Below are 17,552 nucleotides of genomic sequence, written 5' to 3' on the forward strand. Positions count from 1 at the left end.
GGCTCACGGGCACAGCCGCTCCGCGGCATGTGGGATCCTCCCGGACCGGGGCACGAACCCGTGTCCCCTGCATCGGCAGGCGGACTCTCAACCACTGCACCACCAGGGAAGCCCAGTTTCTCCATCTTATAAAGGACAACTAAGGAAATCCTACATCAACTATACTACTCAATAGTTATATGTTAAATGCTTCATCCAAGATGAGAAATCAGAAAAGGGTGACCATTCTCTTATCTTTTACTTAACATTGTACTGGAAGTCCTAGTCAGGGCAATAATGCAAGAAAATGAAATAGTGGCATATATCCTGGAACGGTAACTACTCAAATTAGCAAGTGAATTTAGTAAGGTAGGGCATATGGTCAATATATAAAAATCAAGTCAATATTAATATTCTAGCAATAGATAATTAGAAAATGAAAATTAAAAAAAAATCCCTCAAAACATATCAAGAAACAAAACAACTTAAGCTATGAAAAATCTCTTTATACTAAAAACTACGAAATGTTTCAGAGTAATTAAAGAAAACCTAAGTAAATAGGGTAACAATAACAGATTTATGAACTTATTGAGAAGACTGAATACTGTTAAGATGTCCTTTCTTTTTGTATTAGTTTTCTGAAGCTGCCATTGAAAAGTACCACAAACTGAGTAGTTAAATAATAGAAATTGCTCACATTCTAGAGGCTAGAAGGCTGAAATTAAGATCTTTCTGTTGGCTGTGAGGGAACATCTATTCCATGCCTCTCTCTTATATTATGTTGGCTTGCTGGTAATCTTTTGTGTTCCTTGGCTTGTACAGGCATCACCCTAACTTCTAGTTTCATGTCACATGGCGTTCTTCTGGTGTGTATGTCTGTATCTAAATTTCCCCTTTTAATAAGGACACCAATCATGTTGGATTAGAAGGCCACTCTACTCCAGTATGGCTCCTTTTTAACTAATTACATCTGCAATGACCCTATTTTCAAATAAGAGTACATTCTTAAGTATTAGGGGTTATGAGGTCAACACATGAATTTTGGGGGGGGACACAATTCAATACATAATACCCTACAAATTTATTTATAGTTTTAATATGATTTCAACAGAAATCCCTAGTAGGGTTTTTTGTTCATTTGTTTTGGTAAAATTAACAATCTGATTCTAAACTTATGTGGATATTTCAAGGACCTAGAATATCCAAAACTTCTTGAACTGAAGATGAATATTAGAAGGCACATGCAACCTGCCTTCGAGACAATATAAATCTATAATACTCAAGATATGTGGTATTGGTTTAATCTTAGAAGAATAGATCAATAGGACAAAATAGAGGGTCTAGAAATAGCCCAAACATTTAAGGTCAATTGATTTTTTTCATAAAGTTGCTAAGGTAATTCAATGGGGAAAGGATTGTATTTTTAATGCAAAAGTGCTGAAACAACCAGAAAAATATTTGTTAAAAAAACAAAACAAAACATCAACTCCTCCCTCATGCCATACATGAAAATTAATTTTTGGATCATACACCTAAAACAAAAAGTTAAAACTTTTTCTAGAAGAAAACAGAAGACAACATTTCTACACCACTGAGTAGAAAATATTTTTTAGGACACACAAAACACTAAGCATAAAAGCAAAACAAAACAAGAAATTACATGTGTGAGTACACATGCACACATACACACTACAAAAAATGGTAATATGAACATCATCAAAATTACAACTGCTTTTCAAGAGACTCTGAGAACACCAAGGTGTTAGGTGACACTAGCATGGGAAACCCTACAACAAGCAGTTCAACCTTGGAAATCTTTTTGTCCCTAGGCACCTGAGACTCCTTTCTCCTACCAAGAGACACTGGCCTGGACTGGGGGAACCCTTCTGCTCCCTCTGATACCATCAGCAGCTAGGTTTGGGTACCCCACTGGCATCAGATAAACCAAATAAACCGAAGTCTCTGAAAATTAAATTTATGGAGCCACAGAACAACAAGGTAGAATAGCAACAGTGCACATAACCTAAACAGAGTGACTGCTTGCTAAAATAAAAAATTTAAATAGGACTTAGGCTCTCCTAACACAGACAACATGTTCATCATACAAACCAACATCACCCATCTTATCAAGAATCAGAAAATAACACTTGAATGAGAATAGAAAATCAACTGATTCCAACATTGAGTTGCTGGAGTTATCTGACAAAGACTTTAAGGCAGCCACCATAAAAATGTTTCAAAATCAATGAAAAATTCATTTAAGAAAAATGAAAATATAAAAGTTCTCAACAGTGAATAGAAGTAATAGTAAAGAATCAAATGAAGCTGATATAACTGAAAAATATTATAATGGAAATAAAAAATTAAAAACAAATCACTAGATGGACTCAATAGTAGAGTGTAAATGACAGAGAACAGATTCAGTGAATTTGAGAATGTATCAGTAGAATTTACCTAATCTAAACAGTAGAGAAAAAACAGAAATGAACAGAGTTTCAGGGACCTGTGAGACAATAACAAAAGATTCATGTTCATCTCCTCAGAGATAATTATTAAATATACAATAAGATCAAAGGATTCTCTATCTACCCCTATCTTCACCATATTTCTGAGGTGAAGTAAGTTATTTGAAAGTAGATATGTTTTCAACTTTCATATTCATTGAAATTCATAATTCATTAATTCAAGAAATAGTGAATATTTGCTCTGGGAAAGACAGTTACTGTTAAGCACTTAGCAACATGGAGGATGTAGGGACCATCTGGAGATCCAGACCATATTAAATACACATCAAGAAAGAGCTGTAAACCTTTTAAATTATAAATTATAATTATTTGTTTTGGTAAAATTAACAATCTGAGGACAGGGTGAGGAACCAAAGGGTGGAACAGGGTGAGGACAGGGTGAGGGAACCAAAGGACAGGGTGAGGAACCAAAGGACAGGGTGAGGAACCAAAATGTCAAATATTTATTGTGTCTTTATGGCCCGTTATTACTGACTCTGTGAAGTGTGTTCTCCTTTAGTAGTTGTAAGCAAATGAATTGTGATGCATTTGTGATTATCATAGCTAATTGGCTTATTTAGATTTCTTCGTTTCTGGGTACAAGCACAAAGCTTGGCCTATAAGTGCATTTTCCTTTTCACTGTTAGTAAAAAACAATATTGAAAGCAACCAGATAACTTGCTATTTTCTGTCTTGACAAGATTGAATTCATCGCTTACATATTTTAATAGAAGCATTTTTCTGATTTGTCATTTTGTACAACAACCTGCTTGAGAGTAACAGTGTCTTCCTGTGTAAAAAGTAAATAAATAAAAGATACTCTGAAGTATAACTTTCTCTGGACTGGGGCTAACCTAGGTCTGAATCAGAAACCAGAAGTGGGGGAAGAACACTTCCCCCACTTCACTATAAGGTCATTATACATTTGATTAGATTCCTTTGATTAGATTCCTTCTACATGATCCGTTTAGGCTTGTCATTTTGTTTTTTCCTCACTTACACCTCTCTTCTGAAATGCACATGCACACACACACACACACACACACACTGTTAAATAGAATTAAAACTATCTTTGACCCTGACTGGGAAAGAGTATTCACAATCAGTTTCATTGAGGTATTGATGAATAGGCTTTGAGAAAACAGTCTCTATTTTAAATTATTCTGACTTGATTATTTAGTAACTTTTTAGGTGACACTCTTCAAGTTCCATTAGCAAATGAGAGCTTTGCTCAGCAAGATTTAATTCCCAAATTCTAGAAAAAACACACTTATTTTCATATTTGAAAAAAAAAACTTTTCAAAATGTTTCTGGAGGGCACTAATGGAAAATAAACCAGTTTAAATGCATAGTTAATCCCATTTGTAAATCTGGACCTACCTATTCTATTAAGTCACTAAATGGGATGCATTCCCCTTCACATTCAATTTGCCAATCACACTTGTCTCAATATTTCAATGAAGATAAATTATAACTGTTGGTAATTAGTTAATTGGTAATTTGCTCATTCATCTTCATATTGTGTTTTTTTTTCTCATCTTGTTTATTACATTATTCTTTCCTCTTTTTCATTTCTGAAGATAGGGAATAAATTAGAATAAATATCAGCCCTGAAATTCCCAAGTAACATAAACCAAGCAGCTTTTAGTGTTTAGGAAATTAGATTTAATTTAGAAGTGGGTAAGGAAAGACAGGAGGACATGAAATAAGATCCATCCAAAGTATAATGTAAAACTGCAATTCTGAAATAGTGCAAAAGTAAGAGTGAAAGTTATAGGAGCAGAATACATTTTGGCGTTAGAAGAATTATGTTCTTTCTGACCCTTCCTTCCACTATGGAGTGACCATGGGCAAGTAAGTTTGTGTCTCTAAATTTCTGCTACATTGTACCAGTTAAGGTTCCTAAATTCAAGCAGTGAAATCAGTGGTTAGTTAAAGAAGAAAAAACATTCATAATAGGATATCACACAGTCAATCAACACTCAGGAGGACCAGAGAATCTGATCTGGTGACTTTCCTGCAAGAACAAATGCCCATATCACACTGCACTCTCTGCTGTTAAGAAAGCCCACATGGCTGCTTCCCTAGGGCACAGACAACACAGCTCACACCATGATGCTGTGCATCAGATGTCAAAATCTCCACTCTGCAAAGCATGACACATCCTTTACCTCTCAATCAGATATTAGTTCCTGCAGGATACCTCCCTCCTCAGGTAGCTTTTACAAATCAAGGTCTGAAGCAGTTACACTTCATTAGTAGAGCCTAGGTTACCTGCCCATGCGTTATGTTCAAGAAAGTTGAGAAAATAAATTTCTAGCTTTTCCCTTGGGCAAGTAGGACTTACTAATATAAATATCTTAATATGGGGTAGAGGAGTGTTCAAAAATTCTGGGTGACCACAAAATTCGATAAATGTACACTATCGTCTCCTCAATGTCAATATATAGCTTTTTTCTATCCTTAAATTTTCCAACAGAAAAGTAATCTCATACAAGCTGATGCAACTTTCCTCTGGAAAAAAAAAAAAAAAAAAGAAGAAGATACATACTCACCTCCTGAAAAGGTTGAAACCCTACGTCCCAGTAGTCAAGGCACATTGTACCAAGTCCAAGATACCTAGGTGATGTGCATCCCTACACCACCTCCTCAAAGCCCCTTCTTGACACTCCGTAACCTAGCATAATATGTAAAGTAAATCTCCAAAAGTTTACCTTGTATAAAATAGTACAGCAAATGTTAGAAGAGTAAGAAAAGAAGAATCAGTTAAAATATGAATATATATATATGTGTGTGTGTATATATATATATATATATATATATATATAAAGAGAGAGAGAGAGAGAGACAGAGGGAAAGAAGATAGTATGTTTGCTATAAGAATAAATATATGTTCAGATGTTAGAGTCATTTTTGCAAATGGTCCTGAGATTCTAGGACCATTCTTCACTGTCTGCTCTATGTTCTGTTTACCTTCAGTCAGAACTTCAGCTTGTCCAGAACTTTTATGTGGCACCATATCCCAAACACTAATTCCATATCAAGTTGATGTCTCAGTCATCTTGCCTGTCAAAGTTTGCTGTAGTCTTCTCTTAATGTTTACATGGAAGCACTCACAGATCCCAAAGAACACCCTAAATTCCAAACATACCTCTCTCAGCAACCATTGGAAATCAATAACATTATTCCGTGTGATAATCAAGATCAATCTATACAGTCAACATCATAACTCATTTTTTTGTCCATTCTTCTGTGCCACAAGGAGTCCATTAATGGCATATTTTCAGCAATTTTGGCTTCCAGTTTAAAGGAATCAATGTTTTTTCACCATGTAGAAATATCCCTTTCTTGGGTTCTGTGATAGGAACTCTGCTACGTGTCTACCACATTGCTTTCTCTTTCAAGACCCAGAGGAAAACTTTTCCCATCCGTTTCTGCAGTTTGTTTGGGGCCGTGTGACTGAAGTTTAGTTAATGTGATATGGTCAGAAACAACATTAGCTGTTTCCAGATGTGGTCCTTAAAAGAACCCCATTTGAACCTATCGCCCTTTCTCCCCTTCTGCAATGGAATTGGAGGTCACATGTCCTAGTTGTTGTAGCTACCAGGTGGGAAATACTGACCAGTCTGCATCAGACTGTGATAAGTATATGTGGAAAGAATGGTTTTTGTCATGCCAAAGAGATTTGTTTGCTTATTTCCTTATTTGCCATAGCATAACCTACCTTATCCCTACTTTTACTGGTACTAAGTCTTCCAACCCAGCAGAATTCAAAAGAATAAGAATGAAACATGTAGCTTTCAAATGTGCCAAACAAGTGACATTCCAATTTCAACTCCTTTGTTCCTAGACTCACAAATTTTGGCTATAGGGAAAAAAGTGGTACACTGTTCATTAGTTACTGTTCTCCCAGTAAGATGGTGGACATGGGGTGGGGATTACTTCTGTCGTTTTCTGTACATTGGAATAAAAAAAAGTAATCTAGCTCAGTTCTGACAGCTCAATCTCTAAGTTTTTAATGCTAAGAAAAGTAATGTTGTAGCTAGAGGGAAAAAAAAGTAACCTGAAATTAAATTATCTGAAGGTAAAGGTTTAAAATAATATTTTTGGTTATAATAAGTGGATTAGAGAAAGTGATGGTTTGATGTAGAAAGAATTAGAGTAATCAAGTTTAATCTAACGTCATCAAATGCTCACTTATGACTGCCCATGGATGTTATTTAAATTCTCCAAAATTCAACCATCTTATTTGTAAAATGGTTTTAATGCTAACAAATATTATAAATATTAAACGGTTCACTTATTTAAAAGTTATTGCACAATATGAGAGGTAAATGTTGACAGTCTTAAGAATATTATCACTTTTGCTGTGTTTCTTCATTAATTTATATATTTTGAATATATAATGAGATTTTTTTCTCTTCCTTGACCCTAGCTAATATTCCTTGTGAGTAATATGTTAGCATATCCATTTATAGCTAAGCATGAAAGTAATGTTTCAGAAATTTCAGTATCCTGTTTCTTCACCTGTAATGCCAAGGTAGTAAATTGTTATGATAGCCAGAAACTAAGAATCTGATTGAACAAATTATTATTTTTAACATTTTTTAGAGGCTGAAACTGAAATAGTGGAGATGCAGGCAGTGAAGATGAGCCAGAAGTATTTCGTAATGAAAGATCAAAACATGTTTCTAGGGCTTCCCTGGTGGCGCAATGGTTGAGAGTCCGCCTGCCGATGCAGGGGACACGGGTTTGTGCCCCGGTCCGGGAGGATCCCACATGCCGCGGAGCGGCTGGGCCCATGAGCCATGGCCGCTGAGCCTGCGCGTCCGGAGCCTGGGCTCTGCAATGGGAGAGGCCACAACAGTGAGAGGACTGCGTACCGCAAAAAATAACAAAAACAAAAACAAAAAAACATGTTTCTATCAGTTGGTACAAAAGAATAATGAAGAAGGTAAGCAATTACACAGGAAATAGCCACTCTCCAGATACATATACCTTGAAATCAGTGTGCAATTCCCTCTGTCCCAACTCTTCTCCTTAAGCCACATAAAATTCCTGTCAGCTTCAACTTCAAAATTATTTTAAATCTGGCATTTCTTTTCATCTGAAACTGTTGCCGTTTCAGACCATCATAATTTCTTGCTTGGATATACAATCAATGCTATTTTCTTCTCCTTTTATACTGAGGCACATGTGAAGTACAATGAACTGGCATTTTTAAGGTGTATAATTTGACTGGATTGGATATAAGTATACAACCATTAAACCATCACCTCAATCAAGGTAATGAACATATCTATCACCTCTGAGAATTTTCTCATGCACCTTTATAACTCTCTCTCCCTTCTCTCCACCCCTAGGCAGATTTGCTTCATGACACTAAAAGTTTGTTTGAATTTTCTGTATATAAAATGTATACCTTATCTCATCTTTTTTTCTGACTTCTTTCGCTTGACAATTATTTCGAGATTTTATTTGTTGCCTGCTAATGTTGCATTTCATAGATACACTACAAAATTTTCTTTATCCATTCACTTGTTGATGGATATTTGATCGTTTCTAGTATTTTGGTTATTATAATTAAAGTTGCCATGAATATTTGTGTACAAGTGCTTACGTGGATATATGTTTTCTTTTCTCTTTGCTAAATGCCTATGAGTGTAATGGCAGTGTATGAGAGTTTCATTTACACCATCCTCGCCAACCTTTGATAAAGTGAGTCTTAATTTTAGCCATCATAACAGTATATGGACTAAGGATGTTGAACACCTTTTCATGTACTTATTCATCGTTCATAGGAGAATGAACTTGTCATTTTTCTTTTGCTATGCTTATTCAAACCTTCTGCCCATTTTTAAAAGGGTTTGTCTGTTGAGTTGTAAAATTTCTTGACAGTCTTTTGTCTGTATGGCCAATATTTTCTGCCAGTTTTTTGTGCAGTAGACTCTTGACTGTCTTCCTGCTTTACTCTTACTATATTCTCAAAATATCAATAATTTCAGGTCTCACTCCTGCTTAAGACCCTCAAAAGTTTTCACTTTGCTCTTAGAATAAATTCCAACCTCCTCACCATTCTCTCTAAGGCTTTATGTTATCTGACTTCTGCCATGTTTCTGTTTTCATCTCCCCCTACTTTCTTCCTCACTCTCTGCCTCACCTGCTGTCTTTTTTCTGTACCTGGTACACCACACTAGCTCCTGCCATTACTGTTCTCTCTGTCTGAAATTCTCAGTTCAGAGCTTTCCCTGCTTCCATCTTATCGTTCAGCATCGGCTTGAATGTGAGTATTCCCTACTTGCTTTAAACTAATCTAACTGTACCCTTGGTCACTCTATTCTACTGATTCTCAACACTTATAAAAAATCTGATATTATATACCTTTAAATTTTTGTTTTTTGCTTGCTCTATCTAGAATGTAAATCTCATAAAAATTAGAACCATTTCTGCTATGTTCAGTACATATCTTTAACACCTGAAACAATGTCTGGTATAGGAAGACCTCACTAAACATTTTCTGAGGGAATGAAAATCGGTACCCTGTTGTATTAAGTCATCAGTGTGCTGGAGCTGACTCAGACTGGCCCAGGGAGCTGTTCGTGTGCCTTTCTCCCCAACTCCATTCAGTGACATTACATTGTTAGCTTGAAGGAGATCTTGGTGGAAATATTCACGCCATATTAATCATCAATGCCACAAATAACGGCTTTTTTCCTTCTTTCTTAAGAGTTGGTTATTAAACATTTACTAGCATACCCCATGTTATAAATATTCTACTGCATGGCTGTTAACTCATTTTTGATGAGTTCTACTCTGACTGTTGAGGGTGCTGGTTTTGATGGTAGGGGCTTGGAGTTTGTCACCAGTGACAGTATGAGGACAGAGCTGCAAAGCTAGTGACAGTTCCTGTTCTGTCAACTAGGTTTACCTCTAGTTCTGCGGGTTATGGTAGCTATCTGGGTGCAGAGCCTTTCTTTTTATGTCTCAGGGCTCACACTCACTGATTTAGCCTATGAGTAAGCAGGTGGTAATGGTTATCACAAACAAGAATGAAAGACAAAACAGTAGAATGAAACCTTTCTCCTAAATAGAAAATACAGTTGTATCTAGAGGGTGTCCTAAAATCATAGTGTAGTTTTGAGTCTCAACAACCTTGGAACTATAACGGCACAAACATAAAAAAAAATCATCTGAAAATTTAATTACTCTGACTTATTTCCTTTTGAATTTTATATATAACTTTAATAATTTTAAGCAGGCAAATCAAGGGTATAATAGTCAAATATAAGAAAACTATTTATATAATGAACAAACTTTATAGCATCCCCAAAGATGAGACAACCAAATCAGAGGTTAAGATAAACCTAGTAATTGTCTGATTTAAATATAGTCCCTCTAGGTCACTTTTATGCTATTGTTTACTTATTCTCAATGAGGAAAACTAATTAATTTTAAGTATTAGGTGTAAAACTTACAGGATTGGAATAAAATATTACCTGATTCAATTCAAGTATTCATTTCTTCGAATTATTATTGTTTGAATCATATTTAAAATGAGCATTCTAGTGTTAAAATTCAACAGTTAAGACTAGATTTAATGTTTTATAATTTAACGCAATCAAAATTTTAAAAAATATTAAAGCTTGCTGCACTGAATTTTAGTTAATCGTTGAAAGATTAATCAGAAGTATATGAATTTATAATCAAGCACTACCTTCTCTTTGGGAACAGAATTAACAGATTTTGAAGAACTTGATAAAATTAAATGTCCACATGCCAAACAAAAGAAAATATTCTTGAATGCCTTAGTTTATGAAAATTAAAAAAAAAGCAATAAAACATTTCTGATATATTTTATATTTTTTGCTAAATAACTCAGTTAAATTAATAATGTAAAATGTATGGAATTTAGGGGTCAGCTGATCCAAGTTTGAATGTAGGTTTCTGTTACTTTCTGGCTGAATGATCTCTATCAAATTAATTGAACATTCTGGCATTTATATAATTCACCTATTTTTTCCTCACTTAGTGTCCAGGATGAAGACAAAAATCAAAACCAAAACAGGTTATATAAAAAAACAACAGGATTAAACATGCCTCTTGTGCATCTCATCTCACTGTAATTGCATTATATAAGATTTATTATCAGAATACCTAGTAAATAGTAAATGATCAGTATGTTAGAGTTGTTACAGGATTATTACTATTTCTGGTGCTTTGAGTACTGAAGACAGAGAATTTTCCTTATTCTGGACCTACTGAATTTCTTTAAAGCTTGAAGTTAATGTCTTAGCAGATACTTTGCCAAAGTAAAAACCCTTTACGAGAGTGCTTTTGCTACAAACTAGGAGGAAAATGGGGTATCACAATGACATTGCTAAAACACAGTCCAGCATAGCCTAGACTAGCAGCCTGCTCAAAGGAAAGAAACAATTCACTGGCTAAAAGGATAGTGCCTGGGTTTTCAATTATTTGATTGTAATGTGTCTTTTTCTGTCAGATCTTGGATTAACACCAAAACATTTATTTCACTGTCATCACAAAGTGACCCCAAAATTACTTTTTATTAAGTTGCTGCTTAATTACAGGGCCTCTAGTTATCTGCCATTATCAGCAGAAACAGTCCATTCAATAGACGGAGTATCTTGCTTCCTCTGGCAAGGTAATCTGTATGTATGTTTAGTTGCTTAGGTAGATGTTTGCCCACAATAAACATCCTCACTATAAACCTTATTAAGGATTAATATCTCAACTTTTCCTGATGTCCATTTGCTCTTATTTTTCTTCTAGTTTAACCTTCATATTTGAAATGTTTAAAGTTATTTTCTGAGAACTGTAAGATCTCTTTCTATGTGTTTCTATTGTCTACCCATCTCATTTAAGAGCTTTTATAATTCTTGTTTATGTTCTTCTAACTTCTAACATTTTCTTCACATCTTTCAGCTCATTTATTATAGTCTTTCTCTGCTTTTTGGTCATTGTTTTATGATGTGTCTTAATTTTCTGTAAGTGCCTTTTCAGATGTTCATTACTCTCCATTATCCTCCTTTTCTTGCATTATATTCATATAAGGGTCAAAATAAAATCCCTTAGGGGATAGAGTGGGCCAGCTCCATGGTACTGGTTCTTTCTCTTCTCAACCAAGACCGCTTCAGTTCTTTCTAAGTTCAAATAGTCTATTAGTCTGGGTTCTCCAGGGGATTGGGGTGTGCAGTGTGAGATGAGGTTGGAAGGAGTGACAGAAATCAGTCCTGCTTGGCTCTTTGGGCCTAAGAAAGACAACTGTATGTCGTCCTAACTACAGTGGGGAATGTTGGCAGATGTTCAGGTAGGTCAGTGAGATTATTCAATTTAAAATTTACTATTGAATTTACATGTATTTAGAAATGCATTTTTAAACATGCCTATATTTCAGAATGTATAATCTAATAGCACCCAAAAAGAGAAAAAAAAAGTGCTAGGAGTAAAACACCAATTTTGAGGGATCTCTAAAAGATGGAATTGCCCCTATATCAAAAAACCTCAGTCCAAAAGACAGAGGAAAAGTCTTTTTGAAAATGCTAGAAATGGTTCCACAGTGCTTGAAACTCAAAGACAAATGGTGCAAAGAGCTGGTGGGTCCTGGAGCAATGGAACCGGTGACTGGTTGTAGAATAGTGATCAGCACATCTGTGAGTGATAAACCACTGTATCCCATATGCATGCCAAGTTCACCTTTTCTCTGTACTCTCCTCATTCTTTTCTTTTTGCCAAATTGAACTATGAGAAACAGAGGTTCTTAGGGATTGGGGGGGGAACAGAGTGAGAGACAGAGAAACAGAAATAAAGGTGATCCTTCAGCCAGATAGATGTGGTAGAACCTGAGAGAGGCTTTTAACCATGAAGAGCAGGGACTCTCGAATCTCAGATGGGATACTGATTTATAATTCTCCCTTGGCATTCCTCGTGGCTCCCTCATCATCAACAGATACACCTTAAAGTAGATAGGAAGGGGCTTCCCTGGTGGTGCAGTGGTTAGACAAAGATTTTAAAAACATTTTTATTGAAGCGATTTTATTTTTTGCAGAAATTTCAGAAAATATGCAAGATGTTTTATGTTCCTATCTTACTGAGTTTAGACTATCCAATGAAATGGGTGCATTTGTAATTGAGATTCCCTTTCAGCTTTCTAAGACTGTTCTTCCTATCTACTTTTTTTTTGCGGTACGCAGGCCTCTCACGGGTGTGGCCTCTGCCGTTGCGGAGCACAGGCTCCGGATGCACAGGCTCAGCGGCCGTGGCTCACGGGTCCAGCTGCTCCACGGCATGTGGGATCTTCCCGGACCGGGGCACGAACCCGTGTCCCCTGCATCTGCAGGTGGACTCTCAACCACTGCGCCACCAGGGAAGCCCTTCTGCAAGATCTTTATACTGAATAACGGTCCAGTTTTTGCTTGGCCATCCTATATTCTGTCTTGATAGATCTTGGTGTATAAGTTCCACATAGTTCTTTTTTTAATTGAAGTATAGTTGATTTACAGTGTTGTGTTTGTTTCGTGTGTAAGCATAGGGATTTGGGTTTTTTTTTTTTTTTTTGCAGATTATATTCCATTATAGGTTATTACAAAATATTGGGTATAATTCCCTGTGCTGTGCAGTAGATCCTTGTTGCTTAAAAAAATAAACAAATAAAACAACATACACACACATAAGAGATAGAAGTTATCAACACTTATCGCCATGTTAAACTGAAAGCTAAGGAACTTGAAGAGTTATTATATGAGAAAGTAAAGGGCACTTCATAGGCTGTAGAGTGTGGGTTCTAGAACCAGGTTGCCCGAATTTTAACTTAAAAATGTTAAAGTAAATTTCTGAAGTTTCTGTAATCATGAGAAGTTTAGCATGTTCATCACTCAGTTATTTCAACAAAAAAACTGGATAATTACAATAACTATGTTATCAGATTAAATGTCATAATGCCTCTAAAGAGCTTAAAGCAGTGCCTTACACACGGTAATCCCTCTGTACATGGTCCTACTGTCATTATTTATGTTCATATGAAATGTGTGGCAGAGTTTAGACATAGTGCTCATTAAAAAATGGTGAATGGATAACTTTCTCAATGATAATATGGTGTTACAATATGATACTGAATACCAGAAGGAAAAAATTACTATGCATTCATTAATTTTCAAATAGCATCCAATGTTCACTTCTCCTCGGGGTTCATCCTACATTGACTTTTTTTTGAGAGCAAGAATTACGTTTTTACTATTTTAAAAAATCATTATTTAAAAAATTCTAGATTAGAGGCTCCTTATACATAGTAGGTACTCTGCTCAAGTTTGCTAAAAACTTCCATACCGTTAACTTTAAATAGAGTTGTCTTTCATCAAAGTAAATGAGACTTACTATGAAAAATTATTTTTTATAACTAAAGAAACACGACACATTTGATTCAAATTTCTTTTAAAGTAGCTGGATGTAATCAGGAGGAAAAATGGAAAAGTTAACGCTAATTCAGAATTTGCATTTACAACTATTTTATCCTGAGAAGAAAGTTCTTTGGTATTTATTAAGGAGCTTAAAGCTCCTTTGCCTGATTTATCTCTACCAAAGGAAAAATGCATAAGCTCAGGCATTACATGAAATAATAGTTTTATTTGACAGAACTAATTAATCTAGACAAAACTTAAAGTGATTATAAAATAAAATATCCCCCTCTCCCCGGTACATTATGTGATGAAGTTGTAGATTTTTCAGTTCCAAGAGGATATGGAAATGCTGTCACTGGATTCAAAAAAAGATTAAACGATTGCTAAAAATAGCTCTAGTTTGTAAAGTAAGCATGGTAAAGATGTAGATAATTAAATTTGTGGCTTAGGGCATGAAATAACTACCTTTGGGGAATAAGGAAAAATAAGCTACATCCTCACTGCAGTTTCCTACTTCATCATTTAAAAAAAAAATCAGATATTTGATGTGCCTTAGGAGGTTACCTGTAGTAACAATACAAAAAATAGTTCTAACCAAATATATACATATATACATATGTGTGTGTACATATAAATAGTATGAATATATATACTGTGCATGTATTGTGTATATGTGTTAGTGTATGAGCACTGAACCGTTAAATATGTATTCCTTAAAGTAAATTTTGAAAAGAGGCATTGACAGATATTGAGACCAAATCTATCTGTCATTTAAGCACAGAAAATTTCTATGAAAAAATTTCAGGTACACTGAATAATATATGACTACTCTGAAGACAGATTGAGCTTAAAAGTAAGTTTATGGAAAAAGCTATTTAGGAGTCAAATTCCTTATTTGCCATGTAGGTAAAATGTGGTAAATACTGGGTGAAACATCAGGAATAGAAAGCTAGAGTTCTCCCCTAAGTCTTCTGGTAACAGTGGAAGGAAATAATGATGCTGCTCCAGGATTTGATTCTGTCTGTTTAGGGAAAATGCTTTTGCCCTCCAGAGGAGGATTGTTTAGTGTGGAACAGAGGCTCTGCTGAAAATAGAGTAAATAGAATTTGATGTAATTATTTTGTTCTCTGTGTTCTCACTACTTAGACCATATTATCAACCCATACTGGGAAAAACATTATATGAAAATGTAGTTTAAAATTGAATAGAGTAACATTCTAATCCCACTAATCTATTTTATATCTCAAATTCATTCTTTTGGCATGAGGAAAGCAATAAAAAACAAACCCACAGTTCTCCACCAAGCACAAATATCCTTGATTTTCTAATGAAGAAGCTGATGAAAAAGGCAGAAATGAAACAATATGATTTTTATTGTAAAACATACCCAAAATATTTGCTTCAAACCACTTTTCCTGTTACCTACCTGTGTCTATCTATATGTCTGTCTCTCTAAGGAGAGAGATTGATTTTCATTAATTATTTTTTGATTTTCAGTTGTTTATATAGTTGTCCCTCAGTATCCTTGAGGGATTTGTTCCAAGACTCCCCCGCCTTTCCCCATGGATACCAAAATCCAGGATGCTCAAGTCCCTTATATAAAACAGTGTAGTATTTGCATAAAACCTACACACATCCTCCTGTATATTTTAAATCATCTCTAGGTTACTTACAGTGCCAAATGCAATATAAATGCTAAGTATAATAAATTGTTGACAGTGCACAGCAAATTGTTTTGCTTTTTGGAATGTTCTGGAATTTTTTTCCCAGAATATTTTTGATCAGCAGTTGATTGAATCCACAGATGTAGATCCAGTGGTACTGGGTAAGACTCAGTCATATGTACTTTTTAAAACTACTTCTTGAAAAGTCAACTTGAGGTAAGAAGTTATTTTTAGATTAAATTTTAAATATGTGAAAATGTATAATATAGTAAACCTAGCTCAGAGCTTGAGGCAATTGGCTATTTGAACTAGTGAGCATTTTCTACTTAAATAATGCTTGACTGTGCATATAAATTGACTGAATATATGTCTGAAAAGATACATTAATTTTATGTTGAGTAATTTAAAATAAATTACTATCCTCCCCTACCTCTGTGGATGCAACACCTACCCAGTAGGATTTGCCCTGATGTAACTCTGCACAGTCAAGCTGAGTCTCAGAATTTCCACGAGCTCCAGATTTTGGTCCTCTGCGTTTGTGTCAGTCATCTGACCAATCGATCAAAAAAATAAAATCTGAAAAAGAGTCAAGGTTTAGTAGTATATGTTTATAAATAAAGCAAAACTAGACAGTTTTAAATTTTACATACCTTAGAAGTGAAAACAATATTCTCACAATTCTGGAGGCTGGAAGTCCTAGATCAGGGTGCCAGCATAGTTGGGTGAAGCCTCTCTTCTGGGTTACAGACTTCTCTTGGGATCCTCATATATTGAAAGGGGCTAGGGAGCTCTGTGGGAACTCTTTTACAAGAACGTTAATTCCACTCATGGGGGCTCCACCCTCATGATCTACTCACTTCCCAAAGCACCCACACCCTCCTAGCACCATCAGATCGAGAATTATGATTTCTACACATGAATTTTGGAGGGGACACAGACATTCAGACCATATCAGGCATATTTCATGTTTCTAAGAAAACTTTTCTGCGTATTCAATATTGTATAATATATATCAATTTTTTATACATAATAGTCAAAATATATTTAAAAATCCAATAGCCAATTTAATGAATTCAAATATTCCCTATTATTGGTCATTTGTTTGGTTTCCAATGCTGCTTCTATAAATAATACAATGATTAAACTATTTTGTATGCATTTTTTCTCATTTTGGATTAATTTCTTAAGGAGATTTCTAGAATGAGAATGACTGGAACTAATATGCAAAAGCACTTACTATAGATTGTTAAATTATTTTCCAAAAGTTTTTTGATCAGCATATTCACTAACAGTACTTGGTAATACCAATAGCATCGGACAATCTCCAGTATTATATACAATTTAATTTTTAATAACTTAAATACACAAAATCGATATTTTACCAACTTTGTATTGTTTTGATGACTAATAAAGTTTAAGTTTTAAAATATATGTATTAGACATTTATATATTTTAATATATTTCTTGTGAAATAACACATACAGAGAATTCCACAAGACAATTATAAGATTTAAGAAATTATTATAAAGAGAATACCCCATAACTACCAGTCAGGTCAAGAAAGAGAAATCACCAGTCCTCCAGAAGTTATCCTCCACAGCTCCCTCCCTACCACGTAACAACTTATCTGACTGAGAGGGCAATTAATTTTTTCCAGTTTTCTTCATATTATTTTTACTATTGCATGGTGTGATATGTATCACAAAACCTAATGTTTAATTTATTATGTTTTGGATAGAACTCAGCGAACTGAGATTATATAGTATGTACTCTTTTGTATTTGAGCTTCTTTCATAATCATTGTGTTTGTGGGATTCATCCATGTTGTGTAATGCTGTAGTTTATTTTTGTGTATTATTCTATTACATGTATACATTCTTTTTATCCCTTTCTACTGTTGATAATTATCTTAATAGTTCCCAGTTTTTGTCTGTTACAAATCATTGAGCTATGATTAGTCTTGTAAATGCCTCTTGGTATGGAAGCATACA

General features: G+C 34.8%; 1 long non-coding RNA gene across 2 annotated transcripts in view; it reads left to right on the top strand.

The window, feature by feature from the left end:
- LOC117195955 (uncharacterized) overlaps nucleotides 1–17,552 on the top strand; it is an 85,165-nt gene that overhangs the window by 14,711 nt on the left and 52,902 nt on the right. Inside the window, exon 3 of one of the 2 annotated variants that reach the window (XR_004475892.2) lies at nucleotides 7,095–7,178. The exons of the other annotated variant lie outside the window; for it this stretch is intronic. This is a non-coding gene — a long non-coding RNA (uncharacterized LOC117195955). Of the gene's footprint in view, nucleotides 1–7,094; nucleotides 7,179–17,552 lie in introns of those variants that run through there. 2 annotated transcript variants of the gene reach the window in all.

Source organism: Orcinus orca, chromosome 5 (assembly GCF_937001465.1).
Source record: "Orcinus orca chromosome 5, mOrcOrc1.1, whole genome shotgun sequence".
In the NCBI taxonomy this organism is placed as follows: domain Eukaryota; kingdom Metazoa; phylum Chordata; class Mammalia; order Artiodactyla; family Delphinidae; genus Orcinus; species Orcinus orca.